Source organism: Chiroxiphia lanceolata, chromosome 5 (assembly GCF_009829145.1).
Source record: "Chiroxiphia lanceolata isolate bChiLan1 chromosome 5, bChiLan1.pri, whole genome shotgun sequence".
Taxonomy (NCBI): domain Eukaryota; kingdom Metazoa; phylum Chordata; class Aves; order Passeriformes; family Pipridae; genus Chiroxiphia; species Chiroxiphia lanceolata.
Window position 1 is genome coordinate 8,354,169 of NC_045641.1, and position 24,305 is coordinate 8,378,473.

Below are 24,305 nucleotides of genomic sequence, written 5' to 3' on the forward strand. Positions count from 1 at the left end.
AAAGTAATTTCACAGCTAACCTTGGAAAATAGTGTAGACCTTGTCGTCACTTTGTTTTCTTTTAGTATAGAAGTGGGTGGCTATATTTGTTGTGGAAAGCTTGTAAAAGTAAACAGTGCAATTATTTTAATCTCTTAATATGTTTGGAATTACAGCTCATGGCTGTTTGAAACACTCTGGTCACTGGGGTTTGCATAACACGTATGCCATAGAGTCAGCAAATGTCTACCATATGAGCAACAAATACAGAATGATAAAATAAATTCAAAAGAAGACCTTTCCAACCCTGGGTACCCAAGAGATAGGAGAAACAAAAGTGACAGCTGTCTTCAGCAAGAGAAAATCTATTCAAATATTGTTTTTCAAAGGATTCCTCTAAGTAGGGAAGATTTATTTTGCCGTGGGCATGCCAGAAATGCCATGATGTTAGAAAAAATATTAGAAGAGTTATCTGAGACCCAAAGCTCCACCATACCATGAGTCAGTTATTAAAAAACAAATAAATGGATATGTCAATCCTCAGACACAGAAAGGAAAGTAGGAAAGTTTTTGCCACATTTTTCCCTTTTGTCTAGGATGTATTAATTTTCTATATTATTCAAAAAAAGAGATTAAAGCCAGACCATGACAACCATAATCACATTGTATAGTGAATTACTCATTCCCATGCAGATTATTGGGAGTACTTCTGGATTAAAAATGCCATTCACAGGAGGTTAGGTATGGTAATTTTACAATACTCTATAAAGTAAAGCACCCCATTGGTGTTTTTTATAAAAATGATGTGCATCCTAAGCCATATTATTCCATTTGTTTATTATATGGGATATGGCAAACATACTGAAGTATGAGAACTTTTCTTCTCAATGTCTTAGCTCAGAGCTAGGATTGCTTCTGATTCTTTCAGTTCACCAGGGAGTATTCAGTAAAAAATTTCTTACAAGAAAGGCATGTGTTAAGGTTAAGACAATAAATGCGACATTTACTTGCTCACAGACATAAAAGTGAAGTTAACATTTTTTTTAAGATAGTGTTTCTCCATGTGATTAAACTCACTTTCTAAAACATAGTTCACGTACACTGTATCTTTGACCACAGGTGCGGGGTTGGATCCCATTAAATGCCCATTTCTGGTCTCCGAATATATTATCAAAAGCTCTGATGTCACTCTGCAGTCCACTCGTGGTCCCCTGGTCAGCCATCTTACACAGGTACAAGCTCTTCTGTGCTACTTTTCAGTATCAACCTACTGGTTTATCAATTTCCATTGAAACTTTCTCTTTCATTAGAAGCCAGCCTTGTGACGTAATAGAATACCAATTAAAAATCTATATTTTTCCTGGATAGATTTCTGAGCTTCACCACAAAACATCCCTGAAAAAATTTTAACATCTACAAAAAAATGAAGAAAGTTAACATAGAAGAAAAGAATCAGTCACAACTTTTGTGTAAAAAACAATTTCCCAGAAAGTACCACAAAACTTTTGAAAAGCCATCAGGATTTTTCTCCTATTGATCATGATTACTGTGTTTAGAAAGCAGAAAGCACAAAGAATGAACTGAATATCACATCAAGCACTAAGCAAGTAGCCTCCAAGGAAGGCTAAAGATAGATCACCATATATAAATTTACAACACAGCACAAGAGTACAAATTCCAGAAAGGAGTTGCTGAAATACAGCATTAAATCCCTTTATAAATCATTTTTAGTAGGGCTTTTACAGGTAATTAAGTAGAGGGAAAAACCATAGCAATTTGGATTAGATTTGGGACTATATTTTACAATCTATTGTGTAATTCCTTAGTCTACATGAAAAATTTCTGCTTGAAATTTATATTCCAAGTGAGAATAATATAGTCCATAAGTGAAGAATAGCAGAAATAACCTGATGAATGGAAGTAAAGACATGATTGTTCTCCCTGAAGTTTAAGGTAAAGTTTGAAAGAGTAAATATGAACAGAAATATCTTGTGGGTTTTTTTTTAATCTAACGCAGTAAGAAGCATGAATCACAAATGGTTGAAAAAATATTATATTGCATATGATACTTGTTTAAAATGTTACTTGGTTAATTCAGTAGCACACAGGCTCAATCTCTCTAAGTAGTATAGACTTAGTAAATCATTGTCAAGGAGAGAGAAGCTGAGATTCAAAGAAAGCAGGGGTCAAGCTAATGAAAACATATGACTGCAGCAAAGTTTTCTCGAAATACGTGTTCATTTCATTTAAACTTGAACAATCAAACTATCAAAGATTATCAGATATCTATGGTTTTATACTCTGCTTGCCCTCATAGAAACTGACTGTGTATTGGGAGGTTGGCTAGTGAATTCTGTGGGGTCTTGTTTGGGAACTGGCTGTTCTGAAGGATTTAAATACAATTTGACAATATCAAATTACAAAGGAAGAATTCATCACTATCAGACTTAGAGTGTATAAACACCAGTGTTTTACCAATTAATTAAAAAGGAAAAAAAAAAGAGATTGAGGAGAAAGTAAAAAAAAAATATTCAGAGATTATTAAGACTGTACCTGAAGATGTGTTAAGTACGTCTTGAATTTCATCTAATAAAATCATTCTAATTTTAATTCACTTTGGCTTAATGTTTTTAAACTGAATTCAGAATATTCTTTTGTATTAATGGCATTTGTAGAAAACTGTAAAAAAACCAGGACATTCCCACCTGGAATATCCCATGTAAGCAAGCCATGTTGTGCTGCTGATCCATTTGTATTCTGCCTGGGCCAAGATTTTCCTGTTGGTGACTGCCTTCAGGAAGCAGGAGTCAGATGCACCTGACAAATACCTTTTCAGCTGAAGCAGCTGGAAATGGTGTAGGGCTTTAGAAATTCATCCATTAAGAAAAACTAAGAAGCAGAATTTAACCTTAACATCTGAACTCCGCTTCTGTAATGAGAGCTGGATTTGTGATGGTGTCTTTCTAAGATGGAGGTCATGTGGGGCCAAGAGGGAAAGGAGGAGCCTAAATACACTGGGGACTTTACGCAAATCCTGAGGCCAACTCCTAAAGGCATGAAGTCAACAGCAAGCCTTCCTGTGGTTTTAGTGGCCCCCAGATGTATATTTGAACTTTTGCAGGCCTAGTAGGTCTAAACCTAAGCTCTTGAGTTTCATTTATGATTCCTCTGGCAAAAGCTGCTGTTAGGTCTATTCAACAACTAAAATGAGACATTGCTAAAATCTTCTGGGCAAGTAACTAGTACATTGGAACTGCCTTTCAAAACCATCCACAACTGTAGTTCATAAGGATCACTTAATGCTCTTCGATAGGAGATGAAAACAGGGGAAGTCTGACTGGGGTTGAATATTGCAGAAGGCAATTTTAGTCTTAAGAAAGGAAGGAGGTAATTTTAGAAGTTCAAAGCTTCTAAAACATGCACAGATATGTGCACAGGCATATAGATGTATAGTATTTATATATGCATACATATATATATACACGTCTATATATGCACATATAAATCTACATCTACATATCTAAGATTATAAAAATATTTTCCCAAATTGTAACAAGTTTCTTTTCTCTGAAAACAAACCATTAAGCACTCTGCAAGTGTGCCAAATGCTGCTTTAAATAAAAAGAGAACCACTGACATTGTTTCCAGCCTGCCAAAATAAACCCATCCCGGCTGCTGAGATGGAGACCAGTGGGACATATGTGTGTGATAACCTCATTCCAGAGTAAATCCAGCCTCAATGCTAAGGTGTAATTTGAATAATAAAAAAGTTTCATTAACTGTAAATCAAAACACATTTTATGCCTGGAAGGCAATTTTGAGCTTTCTTCTTCTTCCTACTCCCTTCCTGTATCCTTCATTACAACATAATCAATTAGGAATGAGCTTGAACAAGAACTGGGAAGCCAAGAAGCTCTGAACACCAAAGAAAATTTGAAAATGTGTATATCCACAGTCAGTGGATGATTACATATTTCTGGCAGAATTTTAATAAGCCCAGTTAAAGTACGTTTTCACCAAAGGGTAGGTTTCACATGAGTGGAATGGTTTTTGCCCTTGACCCTATTAGTAGTAGCTTTCTATGTGATCTCCTACCCTTTCCTACTTGCAAAGTAATGTGCTATGCCTTTAATTTCCTGCATAATGGTTTATGCTACAACATTGAATACACATTTGCAGTTAGCAAGAATGCTATGGTCAGCAATCACAATTGGACTGGAAAGCAATAATGCATTAAGCTGTGATAAATTAATCACTTGGAAAGTTGTGAACATGTACTAAGGAACTTACGGTGCCCCTTAGCAGAGTATTTTTTCCACTCTGTCATTTTAATAGCTTTAGCCTCTCAGCACTGCTGTGACAAAAGCAAATTCTCTTTTCTTTCTTTGAGGTTTTCTCTATAAAAAGGGAAGTTAAGGCACAGAATGGAATGGTTACATAGGATGCATACGTCTGGAAAGGAAATTAAGGCTTAATCTTCTCAATTTTATATGGACTCACTAATTTCTGGACAATTCTTCCTCTTGGGTTATTTTCAGCCACAAGTTTTTAGGCATTTGGGAGGATGAGATGAGAGTGGAACTGTATTAACTTCAGGAATAAAGAAGACCAGATTCAGATAAAATAAGAGTTGGCTGAGATCCTTCCTAAAACCTCAAAGCCCTTCTGAGATTTGAAAGAGTTTAGTACACTGCTTTTATTTTCTTCATCTGCTTCAATGGAACTTCCTGATACTGGGGTATGGTGGGGGGGAAACAACAGAACAGTGAAAATACTATGTGAAAAGCTGCGGTTTGAGTACATTTTGCCAAGTGTACAGTCTTTTTTGTTGAGGATTTTTTTTTAAAGATTTTTTTAATTAGGTTTCTATAAACAGACCAAACAATACCAACAAAGTCCACTCAGATATCACAGATATCTGAGCATCAGACCTAAAGAATGCTGTGGTATGTGGACTAGACACAGCTCCCTGGGCTCCAGATCTGCAATCAAGCCCTTTGGATGGACCCTGGCATTGCACAATGGCTTCAGGAAGGCTCTAGGGAGCCCATGAATGGAAGTGACATTGCCTGTTTAAAACCTTTCATGATGGTTGACAAACACACGGAAAAAACTGTAGGATGGAAAGAAAGGAGGTACAAATTCACTACCAACGAAATCTATTTTAATGATGTCCTTTCAAACATAATGTGTGACAGTCATAGAAATGTCAGAACCCCTTCTGGGATGTCTAAATTAAGCAGACATTGGTTATACATTTGTCAGATCATTGGAAAAATATTGTTAAAAGCACATACATGAATGTGCATTTGTATTGCCATCACCAATCTCACAGAAATTCAGAAATTAGAGGAACATCTCCTTGCAATGCTCAGGTGAAGTCGTGCTTTATGACCATGACGCCTGATATACCAGATACCTCCTGAAGTGTCATGAGATTTTTTTTCAGGCTGCTACAACAAACTGTACTCCTTTTATTGAGCTTTTTAAAAAGTCCTGCATGTGTTCAAGGTGTTGCAGAGTCACCATGAGTTTCAGGGTGTATTTGACAACTGCATTTTTTTTTGCCTAGTTAGCCCACATTTTGTTGATGCCTAAAATCTTTCTGACACAACATTTTAGTATATGTATATGATAATCACGAGTGAGAGTTTGTGATTGAAAGATCCTGGTAGTCTTTGGTCTAGATGAAATGAGTTACTGCTATCAGCCGACCATCTAGAAACCTCAGCAATTCAATTAGCACTAATTGAAATGGTAATTGATAATGTCAGTTCAAAGGCCTTAAAACAAATGAGCCTTAAATCCAAACTGTTCCCTTATCTCCAGTATTTAGATTTATATCCTGAAAATGCTTATTGACACAAAAACGCATTTGTTGGCAATTTCATTGGAAAAATTACTGGAAGTGTATCAAGTAAAACTGGAAGAATGACTCATGAATGTACTACAAGGTATAACTCTGCCCTGGTAGGAAGGAAAATAAAATGCCCAGATGTCAGATGCTGTTATTTAATGATAGGATTATTTTTCCCTGCTTTATATGTTTATAACATAAACTTCTACTTCTTAGTTAAGGTTTTAATTCAAGGTCTAGTAACTGGCATCTAAAACCATTTTTGATGACTCATGAAATCCTATCTGATGTCCAACTGCTGCTACAGAAGGTCACAGGTTTTCTGAGAATCCTATGTCATTTTTTGGAACTACAGATACAGACGCATATTTGGGATGCCATGGAGCATCTCAAACAGCAGTGGATACCAAAGTTGAAACAAATGAATCATGCTCATGGTGCCTAGACTCTTTTTAGGGGAACAAGGTTTTTTATTCAAGGAACCAGAATCCCAATTTCTGGCTGTAATGCTGAGAGGCTGCCCACATGCAGATAAACAGTGTGGTTTCAGATGCTTTAGGACACCTGGTCTGGCCTCCAGCTACCGTAGGAGAGCACAAGTCTCCCATAATTCACATCTCTTAGCAAATATCACAGATGATCAAGGGCATCTCAAGTGGCACAGGATACCTATGTGTGGACAGCTGAAATGAGCCCATGAATTTCTGAATTTGGATCTATATATCATGCTTACTGTTAGGGGAAGTTAATCTTGTCATTTATCACCTGATTTAGGAGTATCTTCTGGATGTATTCTGTGATTCAATACCAGGAATCCATACAAAAGGGAGGACATCAGTTTTCCATACTGTGGATACAGCACTCCCACTCAGCTTTGAAACTGAGAATGTAGCTGTGAGAGTGACACTAATACGTGTGGATCTCAGCAGTTTAAGACTTTAACATTAACCTCTAACCTTGTCTTAGAGGGTTATTTAAGCAATTCACTTGGCTGAATTATTGACATAAATCTTTTTTTGGAATACCCATCCAGAGTTATCATGGTAAACTTATACTCTCAGACAGAACAAATAAATAAGGACACAGAGTATATAGGGCCAAATCTTCAGCTGAAGAAAATTTAGCAAGTACCTGGCTAAATATCAGTGCTTTTAATGGAAAACTGTCTAGCAGAAAATCCTTTTCCACAGTAACTGAGGGGATGTGTGTACACGACACCTGGTGTGCTCCAGAGGGAAGCCATAGGACAAATGAGTTTCCTAAACTTGTAATTTATCGAGGCTGTGGTCCAGAAAGACACGTAAGCATCTTGACATCTTTCATCATTGCTGTGAAAGGGAATAGGCCTGCAATCTTGCAAGAACTTAAATATCTTATGCTAGTTTGTCAGAAAACTACTTTGTCTGGCTGATCTATAAAGCTGCTCTACCCAGCTGGAAAACACCCTACACTTTCATGTCCTATATCATTCCACTGCTCTGTTTATTTTGCCCATTAATGAAAATGCTTTCAGAGTGGATTAGATATAATCAAAATATTATGATCTCCCCACCTTCAAGGTTTGGCAGAACATAAAGCACGGGCCAGTATAGCTGACCAGCCAAGGAATAGATTAGCTGTGATAGATAGTGTCATGTTGCTATTGCAAAACAATTCCCTGCATGTGTGAGTGGCTGGAGGGAATGCATTAAAGAAATAAACTTGCAAAGAAAATAGAATATATTTGTAAACACAGAATGCTCATCTAAGAGTTACACAACCTAACCACTGCCTATGAATACCACTTGAAAACCTACTAATATACACAAAAAAACTTTAAAATGAGAATTTAATGATAAGATGACAACACATTTCCTAAATGAGTCCAACTTCAGAGAATATCAAAGGTTACCAAAGGTGACAATCTATGAATGAATGAAAACGTGTGTTAAAATTTTTTGAGATGGCAAAAACTTCAGACACAAAATTTATTTTGACTCATTGCTCCCATAAGCAGTGAACAGTTCAGTATTTTCCACATATCAACAGATAGGATTTTTCTGGTGTATGTAAACTGCAAGCTTACAGACTGTAACCTTTGTATTAGGGATCATTATAATGATCAAATCATAACACACTGAAGGAATCTAAATATGAGCAGTGCCATATAAAAATAAATGAGAACACAGTGTATATTTATGTGGTTCCTTCTCCAAAGGCAAATAGGGGATTAAGTAACTTAATGAATGAGGATGAAAAGACAAAGCACTGCAGTAAAGTAAGTCCTATTGTAAATACACACGACCCCATCAACAACCAAATCTGTTGTTGTTCAGAACCATATTTAGGATGGGAGGTCTCCATCCCTACACTGCATTCTTTATTTCTGTCTCACGCATTGCTCCATTACTTTCACTAAATGGAGCATGACATTTTCTTAAATAAGTGCCTGACCATAAAAAACCCCAATCGTATACAGAGCATGGCATGAGAAAAACAGCTTCCTATTCTGATTCATGCCTTTGATTTCATAAGCCCTATATCTGTCAATAATCACATTGAGAGCATATTCATTATAATTCCCCAAAGCACTGCATTTATATGAGTGAACAAGCTCCTGTTATCAAAGCAGAGCCTTGAAGTGGCTCCACAGTTAAGCTAATGTAACACACGACCACAGCTCTTGAGGAAGTACCAGAAGGTAGATTTCAGGCTCAGACAGCAAAGCTGGAAATGTGAAGTTCTTGCTATCAATCCAAGTTCTTTGTGGTCTGGAATTACCTGGGATTTCTCTGTAACACAGAGATCTGTAACACAGAATCCAGCCTCCCTCCATATTTTAAGAAAAGGCAATACTCAGGTACCCTGTCATGCCAAAGTTCCTACAAAGTTCAGTGCTACAAGAAAAAGTCACCAGAAACTCCACTGACACATTCCTGAGTTCTTATTCCCCAGTTATCAACACTAATTTTCTCTTTTACATGCTGAAATTCTTGCCTGGAATATTTGCCTGGATTTCCTTTCAACAAAACACCTGGGTGCAAACAAGAAGCTATTACAATGCCGAAGTTTCTGGGAGACGGGCACATTTACTGTGTTAAGTATAGATTGAAACCCAAAAATTTTCTGATGGGTCAAAATAAGGTTAAGGTTTTGTTTACTTATAAAACCATTTTGCCATGTCTACATAGTTTTCATTATAGACTTGATTACATCAGCATCATAGTTTATCACCAATTGGCAGATCATGATATAACTGTTATTTCCTGCTAGCGATTAGGAATTTTGAAAGTATGCCCATCTCTTTATTTGTGTCCAAAGAAGTTTCATCAACCTCAGAAGCACTTGTATCAGATACATGGGGAGGAAATCCATTCAGTCTCAGTGTCAGGAGGAGACAGTGTTGAGTAGATTCCTTGAATTAATTGGATGTTTGCAGCAGCCCCCGAAATCTCCAGTGGGTTCCTCTAAAAGATGTCACTTCACTCCTGAGGAACTAGTTGCCTACTCCCATACAAATGTAAATTAAATTGATGTGGAAGTAACTGAGACTCCTCCATGCATTTTAGAAAGAGTTGGATTAGAAGCAATATCCATCTCTGCTCTGATTTCACAGCATGTAGAAATACCAATATGAGCAGTAATGAGTACGAACCCAAATGACTACTAAAAACAGTCCAGACTGAATAAAACTCAACTTTAGTCTCCTGTGCATCTTTACTCAGTCTCTTCTGGGATGGTATTGTTGTGTTTGCTTCACAGATGTATAAGAAAGTCATTCAGATAAATGGACATATATTAAAAGTTGCATGAAGTGTATGCAAAATAAAAATATAACCTTTATTACTCTTAATCCTACATTTAACTGAATTAACTGAAGCATGGAACCAGGGTTAGGAGAAAAGTGTATTGTAGAAAAAAAATGTCAATATATATGCATTTAAATGTGGGAGAGGGTGGAAGCATATGGTTAATAAAGACAATGTGACATTCCTTTCTCTCCAGTTCAGAGTAAATAAAACAACCCTACTTTCTTTCCAACAAATCAATCAAACCACACCACAAGTATGATGATACCCTATTGTTTCTTATGGCTTCCAGAATGAATGTGAAGTTATGTGTGTTTTGCTTGGCACAATTGCATCTTCTGCTCAAATCCCACCAGCCAGGTCCCAAGCCTTATCTTTCTCTGTCAAAATCCCCTGCGACTCATTATTTTTCATTTGAAGAATCTCTCTGAAACCTTTCCTGCACTTCTCATTCCAGGCATCTGCAGGGATGTGGTGTGTTTTGGAGCATGAGGAAGTGCTGTTTATTTTCAGCTCCCTTACTGTCTACACCCAGCAGCCTCTAGCATTTTTAAAGAAAAGTTAAAATATTTCCCTTTACATTCTTCTCCTTCTGACTTTAACTGCAAGAGGGGTATAGGAATTCTATAGTGAAGTGCAGGCAAGGACCAGGACCAAGTACATGGCTGAAGTGCAGTTCTTGGGGTAAGGAAGCAATAGGTGAGGCTTCTGACTGTTTTCCCACACATTATTCCGTGTTTACAGAAGTTTGATCCAAGTTTACATGGCTTCACCAGGTTTACACAGGCTGCTAAACCCCTAGGAAGAAGGAAAAGGGTCCCTGTAGATACACTTAAAGACCTGACACCTCCTTGACCATGATGCTGTTTACTTGTCTCTAAAAATGTCCTTCTCAGAATGCCCCAGAATGGACGCTGGATGGCAACAGCCCATGTTGTCCTCAAAGGGGATAGGTGAGCATTGGTCCTGCACAGCTCAGTGGCTGTGGATCAGCAATATAAGCTCTGTTGCAGGTTTTTCTGGATCTTTTCCTGTATCTACAGTTGTGTTAAAGAGAAACTGAGATTTGGCTCTGCAAGTCACAGAATCACAGAATATGCTGAGTTGGGAGGGTCGCACAAGGATCATCGAGTCCAACCCTTAGTCCTGCACAGGACCGTTTGCATGAGTCACACCACGAGAGTATCATCCAAACACTTCTTGAGCTCTGTCAGGCTTGGTGCTGTGACCACTGCCCTGGGGAACCTGTTCCAGTGCCCAACCATCCTCTGGGGGAAGAACCTCCTTCTAATATCTCACCTAAGCTTCCCCTGACACAACCTCAGGTCATTCCCTTGGGTTCTGTCACTGGTCACCACAGAGAAGAGATCAGTGCCTGCCCCTCCTCTTCCCCTGAGGAGGAAGTTGTAACTGCAATGAGGTCTCCCTTCGGTGTCCTCCAGGCTGAACAGACCAAATGCCCTCAGCTGCTCCTCACACAGCTTTCCCTCAAGGCCTTTCACCATCTTTGTTACCCTCCTCTGGACGCTCTCTAGTGGCTTAGTCATGCTCAGACAACTTAAAATGGCACTTAGGATACACTCCAGCATCTATTAGGCTATAAAAGCTCAAAAGTCAAGGAATGCAGAATTCTGTTATTCTAAGGGCATCAGAGCTTATACAGTTAGAGAAGAAGGGTAGGATTTTTACCCAAACTGCTTATAAGTGATCTACTTACTAATAATTTCTGATTGTGCAATTTGCCATTGCAAATTCTTACCTCTGTTTTTGTGGGTGATTTAAACATATCCTTGTGAAATCAAATAGTGGAATTCATTGCTGTAAATATTCATGTATAAATATTATTGTTGAAAACCTAATACAATTATCACATGAACAGGAAACAAAGACCAGTCTGGATCCATAAAGTCTTCCAATTTCCACATTTCTGTGCTTTAATTAACATTCACTCAAAAAAAATGAGATCTACCCAGTGACTGATTACACACTTAGCAGTTTGTCCCTCTTAAAACCTTCTTTTCATCCAGTTCAGTAGTAAATATGTGTTTAAACCACCAACATTGCTTTTAAACACTGTGGTCATGCTCCTCACTTCTCTGCTCAGCTTCAGCCATGTACAGAAACAAACAATACAGAAAGGGACTTGTCAATGTAGTCACTGATGTTACAATAAAATAATGCTAAAGGTTAAGGAAAAGGACTATTTGCAATAATGATGGTTAAGTGTTTGTGAGATGGTAGGAGAGTTTGTGAGATAGTTCTGGCAGAAGAACTCTTGGGATTTTATGGGCTTTCTTTAAAATTTAGTTTAGCAGCAGTGGATGCAGTTGCTGCACTTGAATGAGTTTAAATATTCAGTGTCACTAAAATATTCAGTGTCACAATACGTTTATTTCAACTACATTAATTGCATCCAAACATTTCTGTTTAGTCCCATTGGAAAAACAAGATTTCTGGGAGTCTTCTGTGTGCTCATTTCTTCTTCCAATTTCTTACTTGCTTGAGGCGAATGACTTTCTGAGAACCTGGTATGCGATTAAAGATGCAATAATTCTTCCCAGAAAAAGCAATAATACCATCCAACAGTATCATATTCCCACTTCTTAATTAAGGTTCTATGCTTTTGTTATTCATTGACAGTAACCCACACACATGCTTCTGCATAATTGTACCGCAGGTTCGTTAGGGTCTGCGCATGTATCTGTGTTTGCCATTTGGAGCTCACATCCATCCACGCCCGACAAGTCATTTCAGCAAAATGAAACTTAGTATTCAGCAGAATGAAACATAGTAAGCTATGGGTAATGGCAACTGAACATTTTAGAGAAATTGGACTTTATGAGGATCATCATTTTTCCACACTAATTACAGAACACAAGTGTTCCTGATATAAGCTTGGGAAATGCACAGTAACAACCGAGGTACAAATTTGTTATATAGACAATGCTGAAATTTTGCTCCTAATATTACTGGATATGAACTGCAGTTTAGTTTGAATAGTGTAACCTTGGATGTCACGCTGGGGTTTAACACGACTTTCTAACAGAGAAGTTTCTGCAATCAACAACAAAACTCAAAAGCGTGAAGTTTAATGACTATGGCCTAGAGTTCATGAGAGACTTTACAGTGATGCCTAATTTAAAATGTCCTATGCAGCTGCATCTGTTGAGGCATATCTTTGACAAAAAGCTCTAGAGACTCTCAGCACCAGATAGATTTTACCTCAATTTAAACATTTAATTGAGACATTTAGAAAGGATTGTGGTCATTGTAGACTCTTCATTAGAGTTAATGAGGACAGATAGAGACCTGCAGAAGGTGAATTGATTGTTAAGTAGATTGAAAAACAATCTGGCTTGTGCATGGAGCTGAAACATCCTCTGAGATGCCCAACTTTCTCTTGCCGATTGACTGGCACCTGAAGTGGAGAGGAAGGAATCCAGCCTCCAAAGCACTGCTTCTGCCTACTCATCCTCTCCAGCTTAAATATTTCAGTGTCAGTTCTGGATTATGTTTATGCTCTCTGGCAAACAGGCTGTTTGGGTCCTGCTCCCTCCTTGGTCTGGAAAACTACAACTCATTTCTTTGAAAAGTGGCCTAAACACCTAAAATTGAGATTGCAAGCAGTCTCTGTCAACTCCTCTTGCTGAGGGTATATCTCTGTGCAGACACTAATAGAGAAAAAAAAAAAAAAAGAAAGACAACTGACTTCAGCTGAGATATAGCAGCATCAGCCTGTACTGGGCTGGGGACAATGCCTTGAAAATAAATCCAAGAGCTTCAAGAATCTCACTAACCCCCAAACTCTGATTGTTTACACCCATTTCCTTTATGGGCCTGGTACTTAAATATTAGTTGTAAATGGATACTCACATGGTACAGGAAACACTGGGAAAAATCATCACCTAGATCCTGGTGCACTAAGGACAATGCTGAAATAGCTATGAAGAATAACTTTGGAGATAAGTCCTGGGTGTATTATAGTTCAGTGTGATGGATTCATCTAAATTCAGTCAATGAGTGGGGAAAATACAATCTTCCAATTAATTTCTTTGTGTCCTTATGTGATTCTCTTGTTCTAAGAACAAAATCTTAGTAAAAAAATCTTAGCAAAAAAATCTTAGCAAGCTGAATTTTTTAACTTTTATAAGGACCTTCTATTATTAAAATTTCAGCAACATTTATAAAAAGAAGGGAGAATCCTGATAGATAAATTTCAGTAGTACAGTATAAGGTCCCATTTCCAAATTACAAAGAGATGTCCATTCAGAGCAGGACCTTGAATTGTAATTAGTTATAAACTTCCCATAAAAAAATTAAATGGAACAAATTTCCCTTTAGGAACTTACCAGGCTATGCCAGCTGCTATTAGCTACCTCCACAAGCTAAGGAATGATAAAGCAAATCCTTAAGTATGCCCATAATAATGAATTTAATTTTCTCATGTTTATTAAATGTTTCTCTGTTACTGAAATCTGAGTTTTTAAGTTAACATATCTTTTTTAATTTAAAATCTTCTTTTTATAAAGCTGATTATGAATAATGGTGCTGCTCCTAAGACAGCCATCCTTTGGGGTAATGATTTCTAAGAGCAGGAAACTGAAACACATTCAAAGCAATCAGAGCACTTGCACAGATTCCCCAGGGTTCCTAAGAAAGATCTTGGATGGTTGAATGAGCTACTCTGAGTGCTGGTAATTCGTGGATCTAAAGAGAAGACTGTAAGGTAGCTAATATTAGCCAAGACAGCTCTGTGGTGTCCTTATGTTAGAACCATGAGAGAGTTCATAACATCCACCTAGAACTCTAAAAAGGTTAACTCTGCCCAACAATCACTCAACTTTTGTCAAATGAATCATGACATAATGGCAAACTAAGTATTCTACTTCCTCAGCTTTATGTGCAAATCAGAGTTTAACTATAAAACTATCATCTGTTTCCAGATCCTTAACATTTATTTTTCCTTCCATAATCAAGAATTACAGTCATAATAAAGAAAGCTCAGTTTACTCTGCTGTTATTCCATGGCATCCTAATGATGTGAAACACAAGCAAGCAAGGTTTTACTATCTGGTATGGGATGTTCAACATCTCTTTAAACGTCTATTGTACATACACTTCTTGTGGGTTGTAAAAACTCATCTACTAAAACTGCTTCTGTAACGCGACCAAAGAGTAAAACTCAAAAGAAAATGCACTTTTGTCAGAGTGAAATGGAATTCATGTCTGATTATGTTGTCTTTCTAAAAAATCATCGCCATGATATGCTCTGGGGAATCTCTGCAAGGCTTTCCAGTCTATATGAAAATAAGCTATTGAAGTTAGAATAACAAATAGTTAATTAACTGGTCCTTCTGCATGGTAGCTACTGGATATTGAAATAATAAAGAATTCTCACAAGTCATATAATCAACTTCACTGGTTTTTGGAGGGTTTTTGTTGTTTGTTTTTTTGGTTTTTTTAGGACAGTACTGTAAATTTTTTAGAAACAAATTCAGTAATATAGAAGCACAGTTTTATGTGCAGCTTATTGTTCATAGTGTTTAATTCATGTTTGTCTTACAGAAATTACCCAGTATAGATGGATTTCAGAAGAGTGTTCATAATTTTGGAGTTTTGTTTTGTTTTTCGAGCCACAATTCATACTAAAATTTCACTGAGACAGTTTTTGAAGACAAAAGACATTTAAAAAAAAAAGTAAATTTTAATTGCTTATGAACACTGCTACAATCAAGGGTGCACTTTTTTTGATCTGCACTGAGATTCAGATTGTGCTCATCAGGTTTCAACATCAAAATTTATGCATGCAGTCTCAGTCAGAAGCATAGGCTCATTCCATACTGCAAAAAAAAACAAATGGAGAACTCCACGGGGAGTTTTACCTGTCTTGGGACAGGTCAAATCATCTTTCAGAAGTGCCTGTATTTTTGGACAGATGAAAAAGCAAGCTTTAGTGATGAATTTAGTCCAGAAATATATTTTCATGAAAGTACTGCCAAAATGAATACTACCCTGAATGAGAAAAGATTTCTAAACAACTTCTGTTCAGAAGTTTCAATATTTTATGTATCAAGTAGCTATACCTGAAGAATTTCTAGACTGCAAAAATAAAGACATTAATATTCTCAATTCTGAGTGTAACACAGGTTGTGTGCTCCTGTCTTTGGGGCATAATTCTGAAAAACCACACACAGGTATGAGGTGCCCTTACCTTCATCATCTCAGTAACCTCAGTGAAGTCAAAATTAATTGTGACTTTATGCTTAGATTCACAGAACAACAGAATTTGGAACATTAGTCCTCTGGAGATCATCATGTCTACCCCCCTGCTCAAAGCAGGGTTAAATAGAGCAGGTTGTTCAAGGTTGTGCTTAGTCAAATTTTGAATATGTCCAAGAATAAAGACTCCATAGCCTCTCTGGGCAACCCTAAATATCTATTGTTTAATTTTATATGTTCCTTAACCTTAGTATTTTATAGGTATAACTACTTTGGTAATTTTATTCAGAGATATGGCTGCAGATACTGCAGATGTATCTAAATTAGTTTTAAACTATCTATTTTGGGCTTTGATGGTAATGCAATAGCAACAGAAGGGTACTGTTAGAATGTAATAATTTGACTTTTGCTCAATTTTTGCAATCCTGATCTCTTCTGTGCTACAGAAGCATGGCTCATCAATATGTAGACAGTGGCAAAGTAGTAGAAATATTTCCATGCTAACAGAATTCAGCCACTAGTGCAAATGCTGCAAAATTTGTGAGAAGTATTGCTGTGTTTTGAGAGCTAAATCCTTTGTGTGGTGCTTTATCATGGTTTTTTTTTTTTTTTTTTTGAAAAGCACACTACATTGGTGAACTGACTGATGTGTTAGAGGAAATCTGTCAATCCTCAGTCTGCATATTCATGCTCTGCAATAAACTGCATTCCTCAGCATGACTCTCCTCCCATGTGCAACATAACAAGTATCCAACTATTCCAAATCTGAGGCACTTTCCCGTGAGCTCCTTTCCCATCATTTAGCTGATTGCTGTCAATTGACTGTGCTGCTGAGTTCCCCTGAGTTTTCTCAAGCAGGAGTGGCTGGACAATCATTTTCTTTAGATGATCATGTGCAGCAAGGACAAGCTGTCCTGAAAAGAAAGATTAAAAATGACTTATGAAAAACGGAAAGCAAAAAAAGAAGTGTGTTAAAAATAAGAGAAGCAAGAAAACCCATGTTTCATCTAATGGAATGATAACAGGCATTGACATGTGATCTAGTAGAGCTGGGCTGCCTTCGTAGTCAGAGAATGCTGTATTTTTAAAGTTCAGTTCTGTCTAAAGTAAACACCTGGAACAGGTTAGACAAATTATGTTACAATTTCTCCCTACTGACTGCAAATGGAGCCCAGAGTGACCAGCTCAGCTATCGACACCTATTAGTGTAAATGCTTAGAGTTAGGTGAGACAAATCCCACCCTAACAGTCTGCAAGAGGATATCTTTTCCAATCCTCTTTTCCTATCTCTCTTGCTCTCTCTGGGGTAAGACAGAATTTCTGGGAAATGTGGGTTGTCATAAAAAAGGAAGTTACAATTACAGCAAAAAGCTTTGGGTGTATAAAGAACCTAGGAGAGTTTAGGCCTCAAAACACCTGCAACAGCATCAACAAAAATGGATTGCTTTTGTTTTCTAGTATTAAAAGGATAACTATTTGCATTTTTTTTATACATAACTAGAATGAGATTTTTGGTTTAATCCTCTCAAAGGTCTGCATTTCCTTTTACAGAGAGAAATAACTAGCAAACCATGCAGTACTGAGGATCATATCCTCTATCATTTGCCTACATTACTTGAACAGAGGGAAACTATATGTGGAGAAAAAGTCCACAATGTGTTACCACTGTGCAGAGACAACATGAGCAAAGGAAATGCCTGAAGGAACCTGTATCCCAGCCTCACTGCACAGAAACAATAACAGGGTAATGAGCCCAAAGTTATCCTCATTATAGAGGACAACAAAAATTAGCTTAGTTCAAAGACAAGAGACTTCCCAGGTTCCCTGCATGAGGGAAAGGCTTATAGGAAGACCAAAAGTGAGTTAACATTCAGCTGACTTCTGAAGGATTCAGTTTTTCCCTGTTAAGTCATTCTGAGAATAGAGTTCTTACATAAATTTAGCCTTTGTGAAGATATGTAGGATCCCACACTGAGGACTGAAGAAGTATTTCCCTTTTACTGGATCAATTAAGTGTTATGAAAGGAGCAAGAAACTAAAGCTACATGTAGGAAAGGATACATATCATGTTTCTACAACTTCCCAGCAAAGAGGTAGGTGAGTAATAAAGTTGCAATCCAGTAGTGATGCTGAGACAGGGCAAAACACTGGCTTGTTCTCCTTCAGTGAGGTAATTTCATAAGGTAGATTGAGTTTATTAAGAATAGAAAGTAACATTTTATTTTTCTCTTTAACTTTGTAAGTGCTCATGTTTAAGTCTTTAAAAGTCTATTCTTCTAAATCTGCTTGCTGAGAACTACACAATACCATATATGCTGTGTTAACAAGCCATCTGACCTCTTTAAATATGTACCTATGTAGTCTAATAATATTAAAGAAAGGGATTCAAATACAAATGATAGACTGTTTTATATCTATATAGAGAGAGAATCCAGTCATTAGGGATGTGGGATATGGGGAAAGACACACGACTGTGTAGGTCTGGATTAGAAAACAGCTTCCAATTGCTTCTGTGTTTGGTGTTGTGGAATTTATTGGCTTTGTTCTTGTAAAGTCATTGGAGAGCTTGTAGGGAAAAAATATAAAACTGTTTGAACTCCCAGTAATACCAGGTGTACAGTATTAAACTGAAACCTTTAAAAAGTTCATATCAAGCAGACTCAATGAAGCATATAACTCTGACCTATTCTTCCCTGGATAAAAATTCAGTGAAAGGGAAAAAAAAATAATGCACTGTGTAAGTACAGAAGGTTTACAATTTTCCCTTCTGTATTTGACATTTAAATTGGATGGACATGGGCCAATGACTGGAAGAGTAGAAGTTACATGGGACAAGTTAATATGCATTGGCAAAGAGCTTTGTGTTCAGGCTTGCTTGCATAGCTCCTGCTGCTGTTATAGAAAGCTCTGGATATCCTGTTATAAGACTAATGTACTTTTGCAATTCATACTGTGGAGAGTTTTACTGAAACAAAATGAAACTTTCTTCTTTACTGAAACTTTCTTCTAGTAATGACTTTTCTAAATGCTCTTTTCTTGCCATAGCAAAATTATTTCCAAAATATTTGTGTTGCAAATTCAAACCAAAGAAAATTGGAGATATATGTAAACAAACACTTTTTTTTTTCTTCTGCTCCCATTCTGTACAATTACAGTATTTAAATGCCTTAAAGCCATTGCTCCAAATGGCTGATTAGTATGCCAGGTCCATATTTTATATCAAGAATGGAAATATTTTGTGCTTCTTTTGCTGACAACAAGCTGAATACTAGTTTACCATCATGAAGGTTTGTTAATGCTTTACTGTCATGAAGTTGAAAATATCCTCCTTTTATCAATTGGAGTACATATAATAGGATCCATTCTCCTTTTTCACTCTTTTTCATCTTCCTGCTCCAGTATCATCAGGTGGTTTTGTAGCTTGATTCTGATCATGTGGCTGAGTGCATATGTGCATGTCAATCCTCCAGCTACAGTGATAAATATTGTGGTCGTGGTTATATAGCTACAAAGGAAACACCTAGTAAAAAGAAACACTTTATCTCTCTTTCTTCAGCTGAAAAAAAATAGGAATTTCTATTTTTTCTGGAAAGTAAAAAAAATTCTGATTTGAAGACTAACTTTGCCCTTGGGGTAGGATTCCACCACAGATTCAAATATGTAACCAGAGGGTTACAGCTACACTTCTATATGTAAGAAAGGTATATAAGCCACTGTTGAAATCCATGAAGATCTAGTTAATACAGTCAAGAGAGCTGAAGAGGGAGGGATGTCACCTTTATTTTCAGCTTTCATTAGGCTGTCTTCACCAATATTTTCATGCATCTTTGCTCCCTTTCTCTGCTATTTGCTGTCCCAGACATGTTGCCAGCAGTGATGCAAGGTAGAGGCAGTTTTTCAGCAGATTGGATGTACCAACACATGAAGATAGCAACACCACCTCAGCTACCTTCTCTCTTCCACTTTTATTCCTGCTACATCAGTCCTCTGATTGACTCAATCCATTGCAAAGCTGATGTAATGCTGCAGAGAGGACTGAACTGAGGAGTCAGAGTTGTGAGAAGATCAGGAGCTCGAGGTCCTACATCACCCACAAGTGTTACCTGGAGGGATGCAGTCAGATTCTGGACCACATCGCAGTAGTCAGTGTACAAACAAAAGGAGCTCAGCCCTCACTCAAAATGGCTTTACTTTACTCGTGCTTTCTGTCAGGAGCAGTCCTGACTCTTGCCATGTTTGAATCATGCCAAGGCATTTCGAAAAGAGTCAGAATTGACACAAATCAAATACTTTCCAAGGATGTAAAAAATGAAACACGTGTAGCTATATCACAGTGCTTGAACTGGTTTAGTTTCCACCATAGATGCACCATGATAGACTAAGGCAGCAATATGCAAATTTTAACGTGCACCCAAATTGATTTTACAAATGACAATTTTTTTAGAGTGGGGAAAATCAATTAGTTCAATCAAAAATGCACTCAGAGGATGGGTTTGGGGTTTTTTCTTCATTCTTGTCTACTGTCAAATTGGGGAGAAGGAGGAAAGAAGATAAGTGCATTATTTTTTAAAAGAAGAAATCAAGCTTAAAAGAACATTGGAGAAAAGGAAAAGCAAAACACCAAAAAAACCACAACCATCACTTCAGAAAGAATCAAACGAAATATTTCTTTCATCCTTTCTTGGGACTGAAATTATTTGTTACAGCAGTAATTTAATTGCTCCTAAATTACATTCATGGAAATGGTTCTATTGGCCTGAAAAAGCCAACAAAAACAATTTTAATAGTTAAAGGTTACCATTAAAGTGTCTTCTGGGAAATTATTTTCTTGAGTTCTCACTGTTGTCTGTGGTAATGTGGCAGAGTGCCTGGTGTATGTGGAAATCCAGGTATTAAGACTATAGTCACGTCAAAATTCCAAACACAATTAGTCACTTCAATTAAACCTATAAGCATTTCATATGAAAAATAAATATTTTTATTTTTTCAATGGTTTTACATTTTGTGTACAAGATATATTCTTCAAAGATGGATAGTAGCACTTATATCAAGTGCCAGTTTAATCTTATATCATTGGGAAATACGAAGTTTCCCTCCCAACTGCTTCATTGGAAGTTTCTGCGAATTCTACTCCCTGGGAGAATTTTGTCTGGGAATTGTGACCTGGTATATGTTAATTTAGGTTCTTGTTAGTGCTCCATGGGGCCAAATCACTGTCATGTCTGATAAGTTTCCCTGTTATTTGTAGAGGATATGTACATAATCTAGTTTCACCTGGGGTAAAGATTACATTATTTATTGCTGTTTCTAAAGTATTCTGAGTGCTCAGAGTCAAGTCATGCAAAAACAAAACATGAAAACTGAAATCCTGAAATCTTTCCAGTGTGTGACTGCTTCATAGAGAGAGATGAGACAAAAAAAAGCAAAATCTCAGTGTTCAAGCTGTTGAGGGTGTTTTTGTACAATAATATTCTCTTTATTTTAGAATGATCCTTAACTCTATCCTGGACATGTTATATAGTGCTACATGGGTGTACTTTCATTGCTCTAATTTTAATTTCAAACAGTTTAGAGATGTATATTGACAATTCTATTCTGATTAACAAAAATCTTGACAAACAAAACTGAGGTAAATATTTTTCTATCCTTCCCTGATTTTTTTTTTTTTGACTAGCATGATCTGATCTCCTACATAGAGTGAGGAATATCAAAGTCCAGAAATCACCTCATTTTCCTTTAGTCAGTCTTAAAACCTGATTTGGCTGAAATAAAATTAGCAATGATTGAACATTCAGTACGCTGAATATTTGAACACTGCTCTCCTCTTCCTGGCTTTTGGCTTGTGTGAAGTTTGGTGCAGTGACAACCCTTCTATTACTCTAATACTTTTTTGATCACGTCTCTTCATGTTTCCAGAAGCCTGCTCAAACAAACCACAGGAGCTCTTTGCATTTTTTGCATCCATTGTTATACAAGTGACAGAAGTGAAACTTCAGCATAAGTAGGAAACATCATTTCAGTGCAAATGGAGGAAACAGAATGAACCTAATAATGTCCCAGTCAATCTTCCACCATGTTGATGACACATCCTACTCTATTTTTTACACATATTTACTTGCCCTATTTCCTTTACTTTGGTCCTGTTCAACAGTTAGGACTTGGGAAAATCAAATTAAGAGTGGGAGTGAAAGGGAAAAGTAAAGCTGTCTCATAATCAATAATGTCCTCCAGAAAACACTTGAACTCATATATTTTTTATGGACTTGTTGAGTTTCCTGCTTTGCATGTGAGATCCTTATAATTTGTGCGTCATAGTTCCCCATTCATAGGAAAGTCTCACATGTTTGTGCAGACCATAGTAATGAGAATACTCTACTGCAAGCCCCATGTTACATGTGGAAGGGTTTTTTTGTGTTTTTCATTTCTCAAACTGCCACATGCTTAATGTTCTGGATGAAGAAATGGGAGAAAGGTAGGAATGTGCATCTATTGTAGCACTCATTTTCCACTTTCACATATATTAGCTATTAGCAAAAAAAGGAGATAGAATCACTGGTCACAAAATCACAGAATGATTGAGGTTGGAAGGGATCTCTGGAAGTCACCTTATCCACAACTCCTGTTCAAGCAGAGCCACCTAGAGCCAGTTGCCCAAGACAGTTTTTTTAATATCTCCAGGAATGGAGATCTTAAAACCTCCCTGGGCAACCTATTCCAGTGCTTGATTACCCTCACAACAAATAAAAAGTGTTTCCTGATGTTCAGATGACACCTCTTGTATTTCATTTTTTGCCAATAATCTCTGGTCCTGTCACTGGGCACCATCAAAATGAGCCTGCTTCTGTATTCTCTGTATCTTCTCTTCAGTTATTTATACACATCAACAGAATCTCCCTGAGTCTTTTCTCCAGGCTAAACAGTCCCAGCTCTCTCAGCCTTTTCTCATAAGTGAGGTGCTCCTTGTTTTCATATAATTGAAATGAAAAACACAAAGAACTGGATTCACTGAGCATATGTCATGAGATTTTTTTTGGCTTAAAAATGTTGCTACATTTGTAGAACAGCCAAACACCAAAGGATAGTACTTTTTAATTAGTCCAATTCATTTTTTCAGTAGTTCGAGTGTATGAACAAGCTGAAAATCATCTTTTAAAGGGTTCAGACAAGGACTCAGTATTGTATAATGTCTGTCTCATTTCAACAGAAACCTCTCCTAGAACTTCCCTCCAGCTACATCTTACTGCTCTAGTCATTACTTTTTGTAACCTAGTATTTCAATACAGGAGGGAAATGCATTGATTTTTATTCTTTGTTATTAAAACACACATGGGATCTGTATTAGATGCAGACAACCTGGCCTTTATTGCTCGCTCTGGTTTGTGCCATTAGGAGAAACTCTTCTCTGGATGGTGTTTCACTGTGCCAGTTTGGGCTTTGTTTATTTTTCCCCTCTCACAGTAATGACAACTGAATATTTAGCCAGAAACATATAAAGCAGTTGCAGCCCTACTTTACAAAAGGAGATCGTTGTATAAAAGATATCAGCAATGGGACATACCGAAGCCACTTACCCACTCACAGCATACAACAAAATGGGCTTCTCTTAGATATTCCCTATTCTGCTTTGACAGACATACTTCATATTAAGGTCTTGTCAGAGTTTTGATAATGCTGTTTTGGTTAGGAGCTTTGGAAGGCTGAAGAAAAGATGGATGTGATCTTAGTGTTACTTGTTGTAACATATTTACGTTGTAAATCAAGGTGCAGGTGTGTGTGTGGGAGTAGCTTGTTGCCACTGCTTGTGTAAGCTGTGGGAGAGAGAAGAGATCAATAAATCAATCTCACTCATGTCTGTAGGGCCAGAAAATCTAGCCAGATGCAGCCTGTAACGCATCCCAGGTACCTCCTGGTTTGTGCGCTGGCATTCAACTCAGATTGCGGTTAAACGGTAAAATAAAGCGTTCCTCCACCAGCAGACATTTAACCACTAGACAATAATTTTGTCCCAGAGGGCAGCTTGGCAAAATGCTATTAATAAAGCAGTGTAGCAACATGGAGAGCTTCCTGGTACAGCTTCTGAATACTGGCTGGTGTTATGCAGTTGCAACTGGAGCTGTCTGTAAATGTTGTGGTACAGCTCTGCTCCTTTAGAAAGCTAAATCTGAAATCTTCTGGTCACAACATTTGTTGAACATCTTCCACCAAACGCAATGTCTTGACTTCTTGCCATCTGCTGCATGCAGCGCCTGACAGAGCTCCAGGCATGGATTCCTTTGCCAAGGAATCGATCTGGGACCTTGGGTTGCTGGAAGTATTGTGTCTCCCGGTCTGTGGCAATGTGCCATGGGAAACATTGGGGAGAAGAGGCACTCCAGGGACTCTGGTGACTGAAACTCCCACAACTGGGAGATGTTTTTGCATAGGCAGCTACAGATAGCTGACAAAGGCATCAGGATAAGGGG

At 37.4% G+C, this 24,305-nt stretch overlaps 1 long non-coding RNA gene across 1 annotated transcript; it reads right to left on the minus strand.

Annotated features, from left to right (window-relative positions):
• Nucleotides 1-8,756: 8,756 nt before the first annotated feature.
• Nucleotides 8,757-15,858, minus strand: LOC116787762. The gene is made up of 4 exons (XR_004357442.1): nucleotides 15,836-15,858; nucleotides 13,974-14,009; nucleotides 11,384-11,442; nucleotides 8,757-8,849 (listed from the first exon to the last, which is right to left on the minus strand). It is a non-coding gene; the product is annotated as an uncharacterized LOC116787762 (long non-coding RNA).
• Nucleotides 15,859-24,305: the final 8,447 nt, after the last annotated feature.